Genomic DNA, 17,119 nt, shown 5'->3' on the forward strand with positions numbered 1-17,119 from the left:
CGGGACTGATTAGGGCTCAGAAGAAGGGGCAATAGTACCAGGGCCACCTATTTTCTCTTTCAAACCCTCTTTTAATTTGGCATATATATACTTTTTTTTTCCCCACACTTGATTCTCACTGGGCTGTCTTTGACCGTATTGGTGAGAACCAGGTGAAATGCAACCCAGTGTTCACAGGAATGACTGGTTAACTATTAATCTGATTGGCTATATGGATTTCCACTTAAAAGCTGTTGGGGCACAGGCATCTTTTTTTTCCATAAGAAAAGAGATCAAGTAGAAACTAGATCCTACTTCAATGTTTACCAAGAAAGTTCACACTATCAAAGCACCTGCATTATTATATATGTATCTTTGGATTGGTGAATAATTTTTCAGTTTAGTACTTTAAGAAATTTAAACATGTGTATTTACCTGCTCAAAATTGTAATTTATGTGAAACCTCTTTTTGTTCCCATTTTGAGTTATACCTAATAAGCTCATTGGAACAATATATATATAGGCTTTTCATTAGTATCACTATAAGATTTTATACGTAATTGGCATTTTTTTTGTCAATTCTAGGACTTTCTTGGGGGCCACATTTTCGCATTCTAAAATCAGGGTGTATACATTGTCATGTCTGTAAACATCTGCCCTCGCCTTTCCTGTCCAACTCTCACCTCCTGCTCCCAGTTATTAATTCTGTGCTGCTGCTTGGCCATTCTAGAATTGAGGCAACAGGGGAAGTGCACGCACTTGATGTTGCCAAAGTGAGAGAATAAGACCCGATAACTGAGGCAGAAGATGTGTCCCTCTTCCTCTTCGTTTTGAATGTGGCTCCGTGTATGTCTGACAGCTGGAAGTTTGACATGACTCTTCCGCAGTGCCTTAAGGTACCAGATATATCTTTCATGTTCCTTTAAATAAATACTTTAGTTCCAAAATTATTTGGTCGAGTAAGGTAAATTGGTTATTGGTGCTGGAGCGAGCAGTTCTACTTCTACCTAGAGATTAAGTTAAAAACCTTGGAATGTTAAAGCTTTTCCAGTTCAGCCAAGGCTTTGGGAATGGAGCCCTGTCCTCTCAAGGTCTACAGTTGAGCTTGGTCCTCCCTCATGGTGATGCTTAGGGCAAGTTCTTAACCACTTCCTGCCCAATTCTTTTGACCTTAAAATAGCAGTCTTCAAGCCAACTCAACTCTAGTCGCCACAGGCAGATAAGTTGTGTAAGGCTCAGCAAAGCACCAGAGATGTTTGGGGGTCAGATGAAGTTCAAGCCTCAGTATTACCACCTTTTAGATGTGTGACCTGTCAAGTTACTCAGCACCTCTGAACCCTATTTAATCAAGCCATGCAGAAAATAATCACTGCAAAGAATGTGTCAGCACCAGCCTGGATGCTGGGCATACGGTGCTAAACAGACATAGTTTCTGCTCCCAAAGAACCCTGCTCGTGAGACTATACAAGGAAGAGTTGCCAGTTGCAGCCCAGAAGATCACTTCTCTGATAGGGAGAGCCCAGGCTTGGTAATGGGGTACAGTGAATAGGTAAACCTTTTGGAGAAAATACTTCAAAGCTGAGACAGTAGTAATGATGAGTGCCTTTACTTTCTTCCAAAATGGGGACATACGTACCTTGTTGGGTTATAGTGAGGAAACAGAGACGATGAATGTAACATTCCAAAGCTGTGCCCAAGTTTGTTATTGGGCCAGAAAACATATACTGACCACCATAAGCAGTAGGGATTTAAAAACGAGTAGGGGGCTGGCCCCATCCTCATGGGTCGCACAGGCCAAGAGTCTAGCCCTAGCACCTGAGGCTGCCCAATTATTGCTCTTGTCCCACTGGCCTAGTCACAGCTCTGAATCTCAAGAGCACCTGCTTAGGGAGGCCAGGAATGCTTCTCTATTGTCCATTGTTGTGCATTTAGTGCTTAGCAGCTCCTAGTGGACCTTTGCTAGTCACGCTGTGCCTGCAGCAGATGCAGCCGGCGCCCTGCCTTATCAGCTCCCCCTTCCCTCTCCATCTCCCACCTGTCCAACTTTCAGCAGCCAGCTCCTACATTTATTTGCCTGAAGGTCTGCTCTGGCGGGCACGGGCCACTCAGGCCACACCTGAGGGAGGAGCCTTGGAGTGATGGGGAATTAAGTTCCACCCCAGCTGCTCCTCTGAGGAATTAGTTCGTTACCCCATGGCAATAACTCGGTGGATAATTTACCCTCCATTGGCTGTTTTGCCTTCCTTATCTTACTTGCCCCACTTCCTCACCACTGATTTCAGGGGTTCCCCCAACTCCCAAATAAACCACTTACATTTGAATCCTTGTCTAAATGGCTGTCCAAACTAAAATGTCCACTCAGCATCCAAATCCTTATATTTAAATTTTCCTGCTGCCTGTAAAGAGCCCATTTCTCATGATGGGAACTGAAAAGGTCACGTGCACTTGCAGCCGCGGGTGAGTACATGACCTCTACTGTGCTAATCAGACACATCCCTCCACTTCCTTCAACTGGAAGCCCATGTCATGAAGAAATGCCCAGAATTGATTCTGTTGACAGATGGTAGCAGAGACAACAATTTGAATGGGAGTTTCCAGCAGCCAGTGTTGGTGGCACACATGGTACCCCCCAACAATGCATAGAGCATGGCTTCATTGAACAGTTCTACTGGGATATTTTTGAGCATTGCTCTTTCCCTTGTATTCTCAGAGATTCTTTGATCTTTCCGATATCTTTTGTGACAAATTCCTTTCCTGCTAACACATCAGGTTTGGTTCATATAGCTGTACCTAAGAAAGCTGTCTGGGTCTTCCAGGATAGAGCCAGGAAAGCAGTCCTCCACCTCTTCTAAGCAGATGGGATTTAATACAGAAGGGGATGGAAAAGCTGGAAAGCCAAACAGGGAGCAATGAGGTAACGTACAGGTCACTAACAAACACCTGGAAGCTGCCATCACCCCTGGGGCTAGAGGGACCATGGAGGAAGGGAGCACATTGTCTGGCAGGAGCTAGAACCACATTAGGGGGGCTGCCATGGAGCGGTCACCAGAGGGGGTCCAGGACCCGAAGTTCCACAGGAAGTGGGGGAGAGAGAGTGGAAGAAGCATCTGGTTTTCTTTCCTTTCCCCACCTCCAGTTTTACACCATACCACCTGTAAGTCGAAAGTAACCAGACGCTAGAGGGCAAGGGAGCCTATAATATACAGCACAACAGGGAGAGAGCCAGAAATAGACCTGAACACCAACAGGCAGTTGACATGCACGAGTAATGGGAGCTCACATACTTTTTGGCTGAATGAACAAAGAGAATAACCAAGGAGAGGGCTGCGACCAGAACCTTGTGTTACACCAACTCTTAAAGGATGGGGAAATTAGGTGATTGCCCCTACTGAGAAGCAGTCAGAGAGCTAGGAGGAAACCAAGGCAGGAATAGTGTCCCGGATGCCACAGCTCTGAAGCCATCCTATCTACCAGACTCCTAACTGGATTTCCACCAAACAGACCTCTGAATTAGTCATTGAGTCTGGACGGGAGACTCCAAGTGCTTAGCCATGAGCTTTGGGTATCCTCGCTTCTAATCCAGGCTATTCCCTGGGTAACTGGAGTTATTAAGTAAGGATAACAGTGCTTGCCAACTTTCACTGGGCAAGGTGAGAAGCAGCGCATAATGGAGACGTTTAAATACTTGGCAAGATAGAGAAACATGTCGCAGCAGGAACCTTAATTGATAAAGTAGAGACAAGTGCATCCACTCCCACAGTTGGAAATTGCGGGACTGGCTTACATGACTGGCTTACATGACTTCCATGAATAGATGGATTGCACCATCTTCGTTAGCGGCAGCGCAGAAGAGAAAACAAAGCTCTGTGCTTGGATTTATGAGAAGGACCGTGCTATGATGGAAAGAGCATCCATTTCAGATTCAGGGAAACCTCATTTTACTCTCACCTCTACTGCTCATTAGCCTTCTGAGTTTAGACATATTTTCAACTGTGCTTCAGTCTCCTTGTGTTTAAAATTGATAATGGGCCCTCATAAATATCTGTTCCTGTCCCCGATCTCCCTTCTTTTTACCATAGCACTGGCCTAGGAAAGAAAAGGTGAGAAAGTACACTAAAATTCTTTCTATAAAAAAGGGCTGGCGTGAATCGGTTTTATAGGGAAATGCTTAAAGGAATTAAAAACCAAATCTCAGAGCTCCTGCTTATTGTTGAAAGCACCAAAATCCATGGGTATTATACATCCAAGGCCGCTTACTCAGAATTTCAGATGGTCTAAAAAAAATTTATCTGTACGGATTTTGTTTCTTAAAAAAATCCTCACTTCCCATGGCTGCCATAAACTGTGTGTTCACATATTTTGAGCGGGATTTCATTCTCAGGGGGTGCCTTGGTGTTTCTGTGACCCAAGCAAGGGGTCCCTATGCCTTTATCACATGGTTTCTTCTTGACACAGCTGGAAATATGATTGCCTCAAGGCCCATCTCAAAGAAGCGGGGCCTCTGCTATGGGTCAGCAGCACCAAGAAGGGTTGCCAAGATGTAATACAAAACACAAGACCCCCAGGTCTCCCTCTGGGTTTCTGGAGCAGCGGTCTTTGGCTCAGCCGTGGAAATTTCAGTTCGTTCATTGCAATCCAAACACACCTGTCCCCCAGACAGGAAAAGGCCTCATAAAGGGACTTCGTCCTTGCTGGCTAGTCTTGTGGTCTTATTCGGCCCTTCAAGAAAGTGCGGGGGCTGAGTACCACGAAGCAGCCAAGCTAGGGATGGAAGCAAGCCCCCGGGACGGTCCCTGGGATAGAAGGACAACCAGCATGGCTACCTGGGGGCTGCAACGAGGGCACTCAGAGCTTGCCTTGGCTTTGAAACAGCAGATGGAGCTCAGACAAGATCAGGTCACACTTAAACTTTATCCTTACGCGGACAACCTTCTCTCTCATTCTGCGGGCTGTTCTTCGGCACAATGCCTTTTATCTATTTAATTTCAGAGCATGACAGGGATATTTATCCCTTTGTTTATATGTCAGTCATACACCTTTAAGTATTGTATTTGTCATGACTTTGTTTTCGAAAATAGGATTTCAAACCAAAACGTATTATTATTTTTTCTAAAGGAGCGGCTGTAGTATCAAGCCAAACTTAACCCATGTCCTAGATGGTGGAGATCAAAAAGAAAAGTTCTCCCCCCTTATTTTTTTAAGGCCAAGTTGCCTCAGGAGGCCCCTTTCCAGATAGAAAAGCAGCTTTTCCAGGATAAGGGAGACTCGGGTCCTGGGACCGTGGAATGAAATGCTCACAGAGCGTAGCTTTTCTCTAACATTGTTCCCCAGCAATGCAGACTCAGAGTGTATAGGGCCATGGACCCTAACTTCGAGACCCTTGTCAGAAGTCGGTCCTCTGGAATTACTGTAAAAGCACCTGGCCCCCCATGTTTCCTTTTTAAAAAAATAAAATCTATTCATTAATTATGGCACCAAATGGCCATGGTTAACCACATGCTGGTCTTCAAGGAGTAAACATATTTAGCCCTTCATTTTAGTATTTCCATATTCTAAGTAGAATGCTACCTCTGTTCACATTCTATTACGATAAAGTTATGTTTCATATACATTTACCATTCCTCCATCATTACAGTATTTGTATTATCTGACACCGGAATAGTCACTTGAGCCAAGGAGCCTATTACCATGTTTCCCTTCTTGTCCAGCTATTATTTTTCCTAGAGCTGAGAATTTAGTCATTTAAAAAAAAAAAAAATCTTGTTTTCTCCATACATGGTAAGTCTTTCCAGTGCCTCCAATAGTGTAAATATTCAAGGCACTGGTTTTCGATTTGTTTTTGTTTTTTTTGTTGTTTTTTAGCACCTTAAGTATACTGACTTAATTTCACAAGCACAGTGAGGTAGGTACATGACGGATACATTTCATTGTCGGGAAATGTGAAGCACGGAGGGTAATGGACTAGCGCGGTGAGATTCTAAATGGCAGAGTCAGGACTCGAAGAAGGCCAGCTGGGTTCCTGCAGCCACTCTCCCAAGCTCAAGCAACACAGCCCTGATGTAACTTTCTACACCAGCAAATCTACCAGGTAATTAGTTGGAAACTTTCTGTAAAGCTCTTTCTGCTGTATGTCCCCTGTCATCTGGTTCGCCTGCATTGCTGCCTTTCTACCCCTGTGCTCCCTGGTCACACTCGTCCAGGGGACTTCCTTCTCTCCGTCCTGGGTGGTTTTCTGGGTAGCATTCCTTCTTTCTTGGTTTACCTTAGAGCTTTGGGGGAGCCATCCTTTAGGAGGCTTCTCAGACTTTTTAGGTCTTACATATAAAAAAATGTTTGCATTCTTTCTGTCTGTATCCAGCACTATCTAGCCATTTTTACTCTTGATCACCTGTGTGTGACCTGTTTTTTCCCCCCTTATTGAAACTTACAAAGTTGGTGGGTCCTCAGGAGGCCTTTTCACTCTGGACATACATGTACTTTAGGTCCAGAAAATGTCCTTGTAATATTTCTCTTCACCTTTTTCTCTTTTGGGCCTCCTGGATTGGCCTGCTGGTTTCTTCTATTTTCTCCAAACCTTTTACAAATTGTATGTTTTTTTATATAATTTTGGCTCTCCTATCTAAATTTCTAAGAACGCTTTCTTAATAACATCCTGACCTTGTTTGGAGAATAAATAGCTTACCTCTCTGAGGTCATTAAATACAGTTTGATTAAGCTTTTTCCTTTCTTCCTTGTTTTGAGGCCCCTTTTATGTTAGAAGCTTTCTTCAAATGTCAAGTAATCCTCAGCCTTCTCTGAAGATTTTAACAGTTGGGCGAATAAATGCTGATTGGAAGCTTTGTGTACTTGGACACGGCTTGCCAACTGCCCAGCAATTGGATAAAGACTTATCTTGTCATTATGAAGTCTCTAAATGTCCATACAGGTTTTTCTCTAAGCACATGAGGTATTTATTTATTTGTGTAGAATTATACTGAAATTCAGTGTTAGATGTGGGGGTTCCTAAAAGCCCTTCTGCTATTTCTGCAGCTTGGACTCTATACCTCCCTCCCACGGTGCTTAGCACTGTCTTCTCCTTTTCTTTCCCCACCACGAAAGTCTTAGATATTTTAATGTAGAGCAGTTTGGTTCAGGCGACCCATGTCCTCAGAGCGCTCTTGCTACCCCTAGTCAGCTTTGCAGTTTTCCGAAATGAAGACAGTTCTATCAAAAAGAATTACTGTTCAATTTGTGCCACAAACCCAAACATCAATTATGGAGTGAAAAACTCTAATACTTCTATGATAGCTATGGATAAACTTGACTTCTGGACTGGTGCCAACTTACATAATTCTTATCTCCTTATAATGTGTAATTACTGCGTTTACATCCATCCCACTTATTAAGACTATTACATTTCTCTTGAAGTCACTAATCTCCTTGTTGCAGTGATTGTGCTAAAACTGCATGTTTATTTATCTTTCTGATGAGGGTGCTTCAGATTTTCTACATATTGGAAGTCCTGTCTATTGACTTTCAATGGAACTCTCTAGACCTCTTGGCAAACTTATCGTTAAGGGCTCCTTCCCAAGCCCTTAAGTGCTGTAGAAACATAATAGTTGTACATATACCTGGACCCTTAAACATGATTTTCTTTACGTGGAATCAAATTCTGGGTTGTTTTCTGCTTCTTGAAGCTTCCCTAGATGCCACAATCTCCCATCACACCCTGTCCATTCTCCTGTGGTCCATGTACTCAGCTTGACCTCTGATGTGAGACTGCTTTGGGATCCTGTACTCACCCGTTCTCTTCTCGACTACGTCTCTTTAGGGGATTCCATCCAGCCACGACTGCCTGCACACACACTAACGACCCCTTGTATACCTCTTTCTTCCTGTTTTGGAAAACGGCACTAACAAACATCCAGCCATTTCTTCAAGCCGCAAATCTCACAGTTATCCTCAGTTCTTCTCTTTCACTCAACTCACAAAAGCCATGTATCTACACCCTATCGCTCCTCCTCCAGCAAGCACCTTGACTCTGTCCAGTTCTATGCATTTCTAGGACTCTCGCCTTAGACAAAGACAGCATATTTCTTCTGGACTACTATGCTGGCTTCTTACCTGGTATTTCTGCTTCCTGTCTTGCACATAGCAACCACAGGAAACTTTTCTGAGCCATGAGTCACATCAGATCATAAATCTTCCAGAAGTCTCTATGACTACAGCACCGTCCGTGGTCCGGCTGGTTCCTCCCAGCTTATTCCCTCTCAAGAGTCTTTCTTTGCACTAGCTCTTCCTCTGCCTAGAAGGAGCTTCTCTGTCATTCACACAGGGCTCAGGCTTTCTTGTATTCTCACCTAAAGTGTCCCCTCCTCAGAGAACGCTTCCCTGGGCACCTGGGGTACTCCATCATTATCTTTCCCATCAGCCTATTTTAATTCCGTGGGTAATGCTTATCACTAGCTGATCTAGTTTACACGTTCCGTGGCTGTTTAGTGCCCCCGCCAGAATGGCAATTCCTTGAGAGCAATGACCTTATCCATCTCATTCAACTTGGGTGCGTTAAAGGCACTTGAGAAGTGAGAGAAGCAGAGAGAGAAGCAACTTGCCACATCACACAGACATCTATCACGGAGATAGCAGGCTTTTGGGCCTGTTGCTTTAAATGAGTTCGTCGTCTTAATGACCTCTGCTACAACCCATAGCTACTCTTTTTAATTATACTGTTGGTTCCACCACTTTGAGCATTTTTTTTGTCTTATTCTAGGGTTTGACCTTACCAGCATTACCCCCTTGAGGGTTCTATGCCCAGAAGCCAACTACGTGTTCTGTCGCTCGTCATCTTCTCCTGAGGCAGTCACAAGCTTACTTTATGAACTTTGAGAGCTTTCTTTTCGGCTATTCTTTCCCGTTGACCCACTAGAAACCCACCTTCTTGCCAAACCAGATATTTATAGTGTTCATGCATAGGGTGGAACTGTCAATCCACAGGGTAATTATGGTTTGGTGGACAGAGCTTTGCCTGGAGAAACCGGGCTTTTCATCTACTTCTGTTCCCCAGAAGGTATCTGATCTTAACACTCGAAGCTTCGATTTTGTTGCCTGCCCAGCTTTGCCATGAGCAGAGGAAAATTAAAGCAACCATCCACTCTCACTCTCTCCCACCCATCTATTTATTTGGAATAATACGTATGAAAATTCACTTCATGGGGATTAAGTGAAGTCATAAATAATCCAGTTAGTTGGATTAAATGAACTCATGAATATAAAAACAGTTTGCTGAGTGTAAAACTCACTACAGATGTAGGGGATTGCTCCCAGGAATTGGTTCCTGATGCATTAAATATACGGCCATCAGTACGTATGATTGTTTCAAGTCCCTGTTTTAAGCCAGACTTTCAGAACAACTGTCTTCCTATCCCGTATACTTCTGAATAATGATTTTTCTTAATGAAGTGTTGTGTACACAGTAACCAATCCAAATGGTAGAAAATGAACACAGAGCTTGCTCCCACCTCAAACCCCACAGGTACGATGCCCAGACCCAAGCAGTTAGCCTTAGCTTGCTATTCCCCGTTATTAACAATAATACTCAATAGCTTAGTACTTGACAATGAGTCAGACATTGTTGTAAGCCCTTTACATATCAACTCATTGTGATGCTCACGGCAACCCTATGGCTCCGGTGTTCCTGTTAACTCGTGGGTGTGAGCAAACAGAGTCAGAGGGACGGGAAGCTGTCTGCCCCGTGTTACACAGCTAAACAGACACACGGGAGCGCAGGCAGTCCGGCTCCAAAGTTCATGCTCTTAGGCACCACTCCAAACGAGCACGTAGAGTACCTACAGAACATTCCATTGTATAATGTATCCTGGTAAGATTTTTATAATCTCTTCTAAATTTGTCATTATTAAAGTGCAAAACAGAGAGACATTCAGCCACCCTGGACAAGCCTAGTGCTTTTGTGTTTGTCTATGACACACGTTTCCGTAAGTGGAGAGCGGAAACAAAGGACATGTATACTAAATGGCTCGAGGGATACCACCAACCTGCCTTCCGCGATGAACAGTAACGTTCACCTGGAGTCTGCAAACCCGCAGACTCACTGAGAGGACCTGTGAGTTTTATGTGCCTCTGTTTGTTTTTTTCTCTAATTGCTTTTTAAATCTGAGTGCTCTGCTGTTTGACAAGGGATTTTACCACCGTAAACACAACTTTTTGGGAAAAGCTCCTCCTATTCCCGTGGGCTGATGTCTCAGCTCCCGGGCAGGGGCTGAGCAGGCAGCGGCGACCTCTCTGCTTGTGCTGCCTGCTACCCTGAGGCTCTGGAAAAATTGCTGTGAGCCTATTCACCTGGGCTCAGCCTGAGATCTACTCTGACAGATTTATTGGCTCTTAAACCTTTACCCAAGCAGAACCTCTGAACCAATATACAGTTTCCCTCATTCGCACTCCAGGGAGAGAGAGCACAGCAAGAAGGGGGGGGGTCCACCCCTCTCACTCCCTTGCAACAAACTTCTTAGAAAATGGAATTCATCATTTCTTTCCAGTTTGGCTTTTTTTAACCAGAGTTTTTCTCAGTCCATTGGTACGTGGAAATACATTGGCGAAAGGAAAAGTAGTAAGATCATTCAGTCAACCACTACATCCATTAGCTATTTTTTAAAGGACAATATTGAATGAGAAACTTGCAGTCTTCCCCAGCTTTTGTAGGAATGGAGGACGGAAGAAATGGCATCAGTTTAAACAGGAGGGCATCTAAGGAAGCTCACCAGTACTCTTCCTGTTTCCCTGCTGAGAAGACTAAAGCATAGAGAGGGTTAAATGACTCAACCGAACTTACTCCGAAAGGGGTGAAGCCACAGTTCCAACTCGTGTGTCTTTTACTGCGTCCGTTGGCGGTCTCCAGACCTGCCCGATAATGCTTTCTCATTCTCATTCCATGTACTTCACCCCGCTTTCCTAACTTCTGTGTGCTACAGACACATGAAAATGCTGGCTAAAAATCCGATGACACTCTTTTACATATAGGCAAGGAGGAAGGGGAGAGAGAGACAGAGACTGAGAAACGGAGACACAAATCTCTCATGTGCCAAAAATGAAGTACAGGAGTCGAGGCCCGAACAGAGGATATCAGACATGGCCCTTGGGCCTGAGGAAGGTAAGGAGTCGGAACCGAAATTCACTCTAGAACCAAGGAAGACCTGCTCCCGCTCTGTGAGGGAACCATAAAGCAGGGTTCACTTACTAAAGCTACCAGCACATTTCTCACTGATAGATATCTGAGTGGGGAAAATTTTCCCACAATAAATGGCAATTTAAAAAATCTGTTCTAGGCATAGGTGTGGCACCCAAATTTTAGACCCTCCTCATAGCAGCGGTACCTCAAATGAAGATGTTAATATGGACTCCATAAATATTTCTGAACAGTGAAACCCCTGGGCTTCACCAAAGAAAATCAAATGTCAGACTTCTCTGAAGGATTACTACCACATCTTGAAGTACCCAAGCATTCAACTGAAAAAATGCTCACCAAGTACAAATCGGGGAAGAGGTCCACAAAATTGGAGAATCGATAGATACATGGGGGAAGCATAGCAGCGCCAGAACCTGAGATACATTTATAGATAGCTTCCGACTACTAGATTAAGTACATTTACCATCATGAAAGAGATTAAAGGGAGAAATAAAAAGCCCTCATGGAAAAAACAAGAAAAGAATTGGCTGTTTTGACAACCCAGTAGCACAATTCAAAATGAAACTCAGCACTGACCAGCCTTGAGGGCGATTGGCACAGTTAGAGAACTGACGACATGGAGGCTGTATCTGAGGAAATTACCCAGAGTGTGGCAGAGAGAGAAACAACGATGAAATCATGAAGACGGGTTTGGAGATTTGGAGGATTAAATTAGAAGTTTGAATGTAGTTGCAATGGGATTTCAAAAAGAGAACATGGGAACAGAGCAGTGCTTTATTTGAAATGGCTATGAACTGTCCAAAACCAAGAAAAATCCTGAGACCTCACACGGAAGCAGCCCACTGAGTCCTGCACGTAATATGCAAACCTGGTAGATTCCACATATGAAAAGCTGAACAGTGAAGCAGACACTTGTTGAAGAGCCAGTAGAGAAAACAGATAACAGAACGGAATGATCCTTAGCATAGAGGACATCCGCAAAATAGACCAGAAAACGAATCTGTCCGATCAGCAGAATCACCTGAGAAGCACATGAAAATATGGTGTTACGGTTTTACCCCCGACGCTTTGGTGGTGGTCAGGAGTATGTGTTACAAAACAAAAACAAAACTTCTGGTATGATCAAGGAGGTTTCAAACCCTTTTATTCCTGAGCACCAAATACATAAGCACACACACAGGTTCACACGTTCACACACACTGATCTCCAGTGTGTGTTAGTGAAATCCTTCCCCCCTAAAAACCGTGGAGAGGTTTGATCCAAAACCAAGGATGATTTCTAATTTTTTTTTCAACCTCTAGGAGATTCATGCTAAATGGGGCCAGAAGGTGATGCCCAAAGAACAAGGCAAAGGAGTTAGCACAAGAGTCTCTGACCTCACCATTCCTGCTTCTGCCTCGAGTATCTGTACGTACTGGCATCCGAGGACATGTCCGGCCTCAGACCTCCAGAATCCCGTGTGCGTGTTTGAAAGGAAGAACGAACGGCCCACTTTTGAGAGCATGTGGCGAGACACGATTCCTCTCTTACTTGGTATTTCATATGAAATACAAAAAGACACCTTACCACACAAACAGCAGAAATGTAGTCTATTTTGCCTTTATGGACATCTGTTCTCAGACTACTGGTTGTTTACCTGCTATAATAAAGGCTAATTTCTATATTAAAGTAATACTAAGTATAATTAGAATGGTTTCTAAGTACCCCAACACACAAAAAAACGAGAAGTTTCCAGAAGAAATGGAGGGCAGTGAGATTTGGCCACATTGTTGTACACGCATCTAGTAATCTGTTTGCTCTTTGGCTTGAACTCCTTAGATTTTTGCTTTTCCCTTTTGGATAGAGAATGTTTGCATAAATAATAGCGTATCCACGGGACAGAACTGGCCGGTAGAAAAAATGATGTTTTTGAACAGATAGTTCACAAAAGAAAAAAAAAACCACCATAAACAAAATAAATTAATAAAATTCCATTTTCTTCCATTAATTTTTTTTTAAGATTGATAGTGCCTAATACTGGCAAAGTTGTAGAGAAATGGGCCCTGCTTTGCTGTTGGCAGTACAAATTGGTACATACTTCCTAGATAGATATTTGGTAATACACACCCAAAGTCTTAAAAATTTACGTAGATTTTTCTTTTGGGCTCAGCAATTCCATGTAAAGGGTATAGATTCTTAAAAATTGGACAAGTGTGGCACTGTTTATATTAAGAAAATTTAGAATCAACTTATGTGTCCCCAAATAGGAATTATTCCAATAAAATCTGGTGCTATACAATGGAATACAGTTAGGAAAGATATTCATAATACATAGGTAATAATTTAAAAGTGGCAAAATTGAAGGTAATATGGACAAGAATACAATGTCAGGACAAGAATACAATGTCAGGACAAGAATACAATGTCAGGACAAGAATACAATGTCAGGACAGACTAAGAATTGAGAATGATTATTTCTGGGTGGTGGGAACTTGCGTTTTTCTTTTTTGCAGAGTATTTTCTGTAAGTTTTGCAATTTAATTTTATTAATAAAGGGAAAATTGTGGTCATAAAAATTTTTAAGCAAGCAGATAACGCCGCTTATGGCAAAAATGAAGGGTACATTATGATTACAACTTTATAGAAATGTGGGCATTTCTATAGCAAGGAAGTGGGGAAGGAGAGGAGGAAAAAATCTCTCAACAGTGCTTTTCTTTGGCCAGTGGAATAAAGGGCAATTGTTTTCTGCTTTTATGAATTTTTTCCTATTTTCTAATATAGTATCAATTTTATACTAGAAGGAAATATAATGGTAAAATCCTGATTATTAAATTTCATTTTATATACCTCTCATGCCATGTCAAGTATTCATTCAGAGTCCTAACACCAAGTCTCTGGGCTCCATCCAAGCCACTGTGTTTGTTAGCTAAGTATGCATAAAATATTACTACGGAATTTATGACTTCAATCACAGAAAGCTAGGAGACTTTTCTGGAATCCTCTCCTGAGTCTATCGGGAAGCCAGGCGAGATGAGAACGTGTCTGTCTCCACTCAGTATTGCATCTGGGTCTGCAGAGGGGTGGAGAGCAAGGAGATCTTGGCACCCCTGTTTCAGACCCATGCTGCAGTGCACTCGCGTTTGGCATGCATTCCCCACACATATGCTTTGCCTCTGTCTCCTCTTTCAAGCAGAGGGCTCCTTGCCTACTCCAGGCTGGTTGTCAGCAGGGGGCCTCCTGGCCCCAGAAGCTTTCTGTATGAATGTGTGTGGTTTCTGCACATTGAAACTTGGCGCACACAGTCACCCCTCCCCGTGCACATCCTCCATATTCCATTAGAAGCCATCCAGATTCTTGGTCTGAATCTCGGCCAAAACCAGACTTCAAAGACTCACCTAGTTTCCATCTGCTGAGATACCACACTCCCTTCCCCTTTGCAGCTTCCACGCCCTTCTCCAGTCCTGTCTCCACGGAGCCACCTGAATGAATGGATCTTGACCCTCCTTGGCCCTAGAATCTTCTGCAGCTTCCCAACCCATGCAGGAGAATGTGAGTATTCTGTAGATGGAAAGTAAGGTACTTTGTGCTGTGCCCTCAACTTGTCTAGTCAGCCTTGACCTTCACCAGACATTTCTGACCTTCCTCTATTGCTCTAACACACCGTCTGTGGACTTGACCTTCTTCCTCACTTGTTCCTGCTTTTCTATACGCGCTTCTCTTGCCCACTCCAATTTATCCTTCCTTCAATATCTTTTCATGCTTCAAAAGTCAATTTGACTGTCATTCCCCTTGGGAAGACTCCCCCCTCCCCTGCCTCCCCCCCCCCATCCCAGGTGCTCCGGTCCATGCCCCCTCCCAACATCCTAGAGTATGTGCCAGCTCAGCTCTGCCCTTCGCTGGATGGCGAGGTCCTTGCAAACAAGGACTGGGGTTTTCCAATGGTTTTAGTCCAGTGTCTAGCCTCCTTACAGTTTCCAGTGAATGGCCCACTCAATACGTACCCAGCAGCTCCGCTCCTGGTCCAACCCCAACACACACCAGCCATGTACAAGAATGTTCCCAGCAGCATTAAGTGAGTTAGTCCCAAACCAGAAAGAACCCAAAGGCCCGGTCACCATAGAAGAAGTAAATCACAGCATTTTAAATAAATCAATCCTATGCGAGAATGAGCGAATGAATGTTGTGAATCGATCTCACAGATATAATGTTGAGTGAAAGAGTTTACGGAAGAGTAAATGACGTGTAATTCCGTTTACGCTGGCTCAAAAGCAGCCGAAGTCATCTGCGGTGGTAGAAGTCCTGTGAGTAGTTAGCCTCAAAGGTCCAGGGTAACTGCTAGGGGCCTCGGGGATCCCAGTAATGTCCTGTTTCTTGATCTGGATGCTGGCGGCGTGGACGTTTTCACACCGTGAAAATCCAGCCAGCTCTGTATTTATGATCGGTGCGCATATCTGTATCTTATACCCCAATAAACATTTTAATGTAGAAAAGTCCCCTTTGAGAACGTGTCTCCTGTGGCGTGGGGAACAGTGACAGAAACGCGGAATGTAGGTTTGAGTCAAGTGAATCGCCGGCTTGATTCATGCGCTTTTCCCCACTCAGGATGGTGTCGCACCGCAGAAAGGAACTTTTTTTTTTTAAGTGACGAAGTCTCCCTCTAGAAGGGTCTAGCCTTTGCTCTAAGAAATGTGATGCCCAGCGTGTCCGTGGGTGCTCACTCGCAGGGCTGGGCTTCTCACCTTGAACTTCGGCAAGCTCACATAATCTTGGAATGCGTCGGGATAAACCAACAGCTAACTGGAATTGGGATTTCACTCTACTCCGTATCCTCATACTTGTTTCTACGGCTTCTGTCCCAGCGGGCACAGGGTTGCGGGCCGGCCCGCGTCAGCCACACCAGACGCACGTTTCACGGCTGCAGTTCCACATCGGGTTCTTCTTGGTACAGAGAGAAATTATCTAAATCAGTCTTTCCTCTTCTCCCCTCCCAATCTTAAGGAGTCTAGAAATACCAGACTAGGGGATGCACTTAAAAATAGATTTTCTTCTCTTGAAACAGACAGTCGGAGGCCAGGAGCCCGGCGACCCTGGTGTCTGAAAGGGCCATGGCCGTCTTGGGTGCTTTCTGGGTGCCCCTCGCTGGAGCCCGTCCAGCCACCCCTGCAGGGCCCACCGAGCTTCTCTCACGTTCTGTAACCAAAGCCTTTCAGCGTCTGCGCAGATGGGCTTGCTGCTGCCACCTTCTCTTTTCACATTTCCTGCACTTTTCTTCCTAAGGTCTCGAATGCCCGAAATAGAGTCAGGGTTTGCAGAGTCTGGAATTTAGCGGGGGAGCGGCCAGGGGCTGCAATTCCCTCCAATGCCCACCGCCCTGAGGTGATTTTCCTGGTGGCTACAAGGTAGAGGAAACCTTCAGAGGAGCGCTCAGAGTGTCTCCCAGAGAAGAGCGTCGATTTTCCCTCGGGGTGCTTAGGGGAAGGCCCACGGTGAGGCAGGGCATTCGAGCTCAAGGAGGGCACGAGAGGGCACAAAAAACAGGGGCCTTTGCACGCTTTGCCACCTAACAGCCCCCTTCACCAATTCTGATTTCCTGAGGTCTCTTTCTCACCGGATGTGCCCCCTCCTCTCTGCTTTTTAAACTGAATTCTGGAAAAGATCAACCTCCTTGCTCCTCTCTGCCTACTCGAATTCCCTCCATCCTACCAAGTCTAGTTCAAAGCCCACCCCCTCTGGGAAGCCTTCCTGGATGACTTCAGCTGGCCGTGATTTCCCACTTGTCTGAATTTTCAAAGCCCCTGCTGATATTAACTGAGCGCTTATGTGCCAGACATTATTTGTAGCCCTTTACATATACAAAGTCAGAATCCTTACGATGACTCTGGAAACTAAGTTTTGTTATTATTCCCATTTTACAGAGGAGGATCCTGAGGCCCCTAGTGACACCGTAGCTCCCTAATTGGATTAGAAGCTCCATTTGCCATT

At 44.3% G+C, this 17,119-nt stretch overlaps 1 long non-coding RNA gene across 2 annotated transcripts in view; it reads left to right on the top strand.

Moving 5' to 3' along the window:
- LOC123776443 (uncharacterized) overlaps positions 1 to 13,990 on the top strand; it is a 258,350-nt gene extending 244,360 nt beyond the window's left edge. Inside the window, exons 16-19 of one of the 2 annotated variants that reach the window (XR_015722903.1) lie at positions 710 to 875; positions 5,842 to 6,067; positions 9,878 to 10,078; positions 10,993 to 13,990. This is a non-coding gene — a long non-coding RNA (uncharacterized LOC123776443). Of the gene's footprint in view, positions 1 to 709; positions 876 to 5,841; positions 6,068 to 9,877 lie in introns of both variants that reach the window. The other variant, XR_015722904.1, reaches the window with a different exon arrangement.
- Positions 13,991 to 17,119: the final 3,129 nt, after the last annotated feature.

The sequence above is a fragment of the Ursus americanus genome, chromosome 34 (genome assembly GCF_024610735.1).
Source record: "Ursus americanus isolate L20-20 chromosome 34, mUrsAme1.1.p, whole genome shotgun sequence".
Classification (NCBI taxonomy): Eukaryota; Metazoa; Chordata; class Mammalia; order Carnivora; family Ursidae; genus Ursus; species Ursus americanus.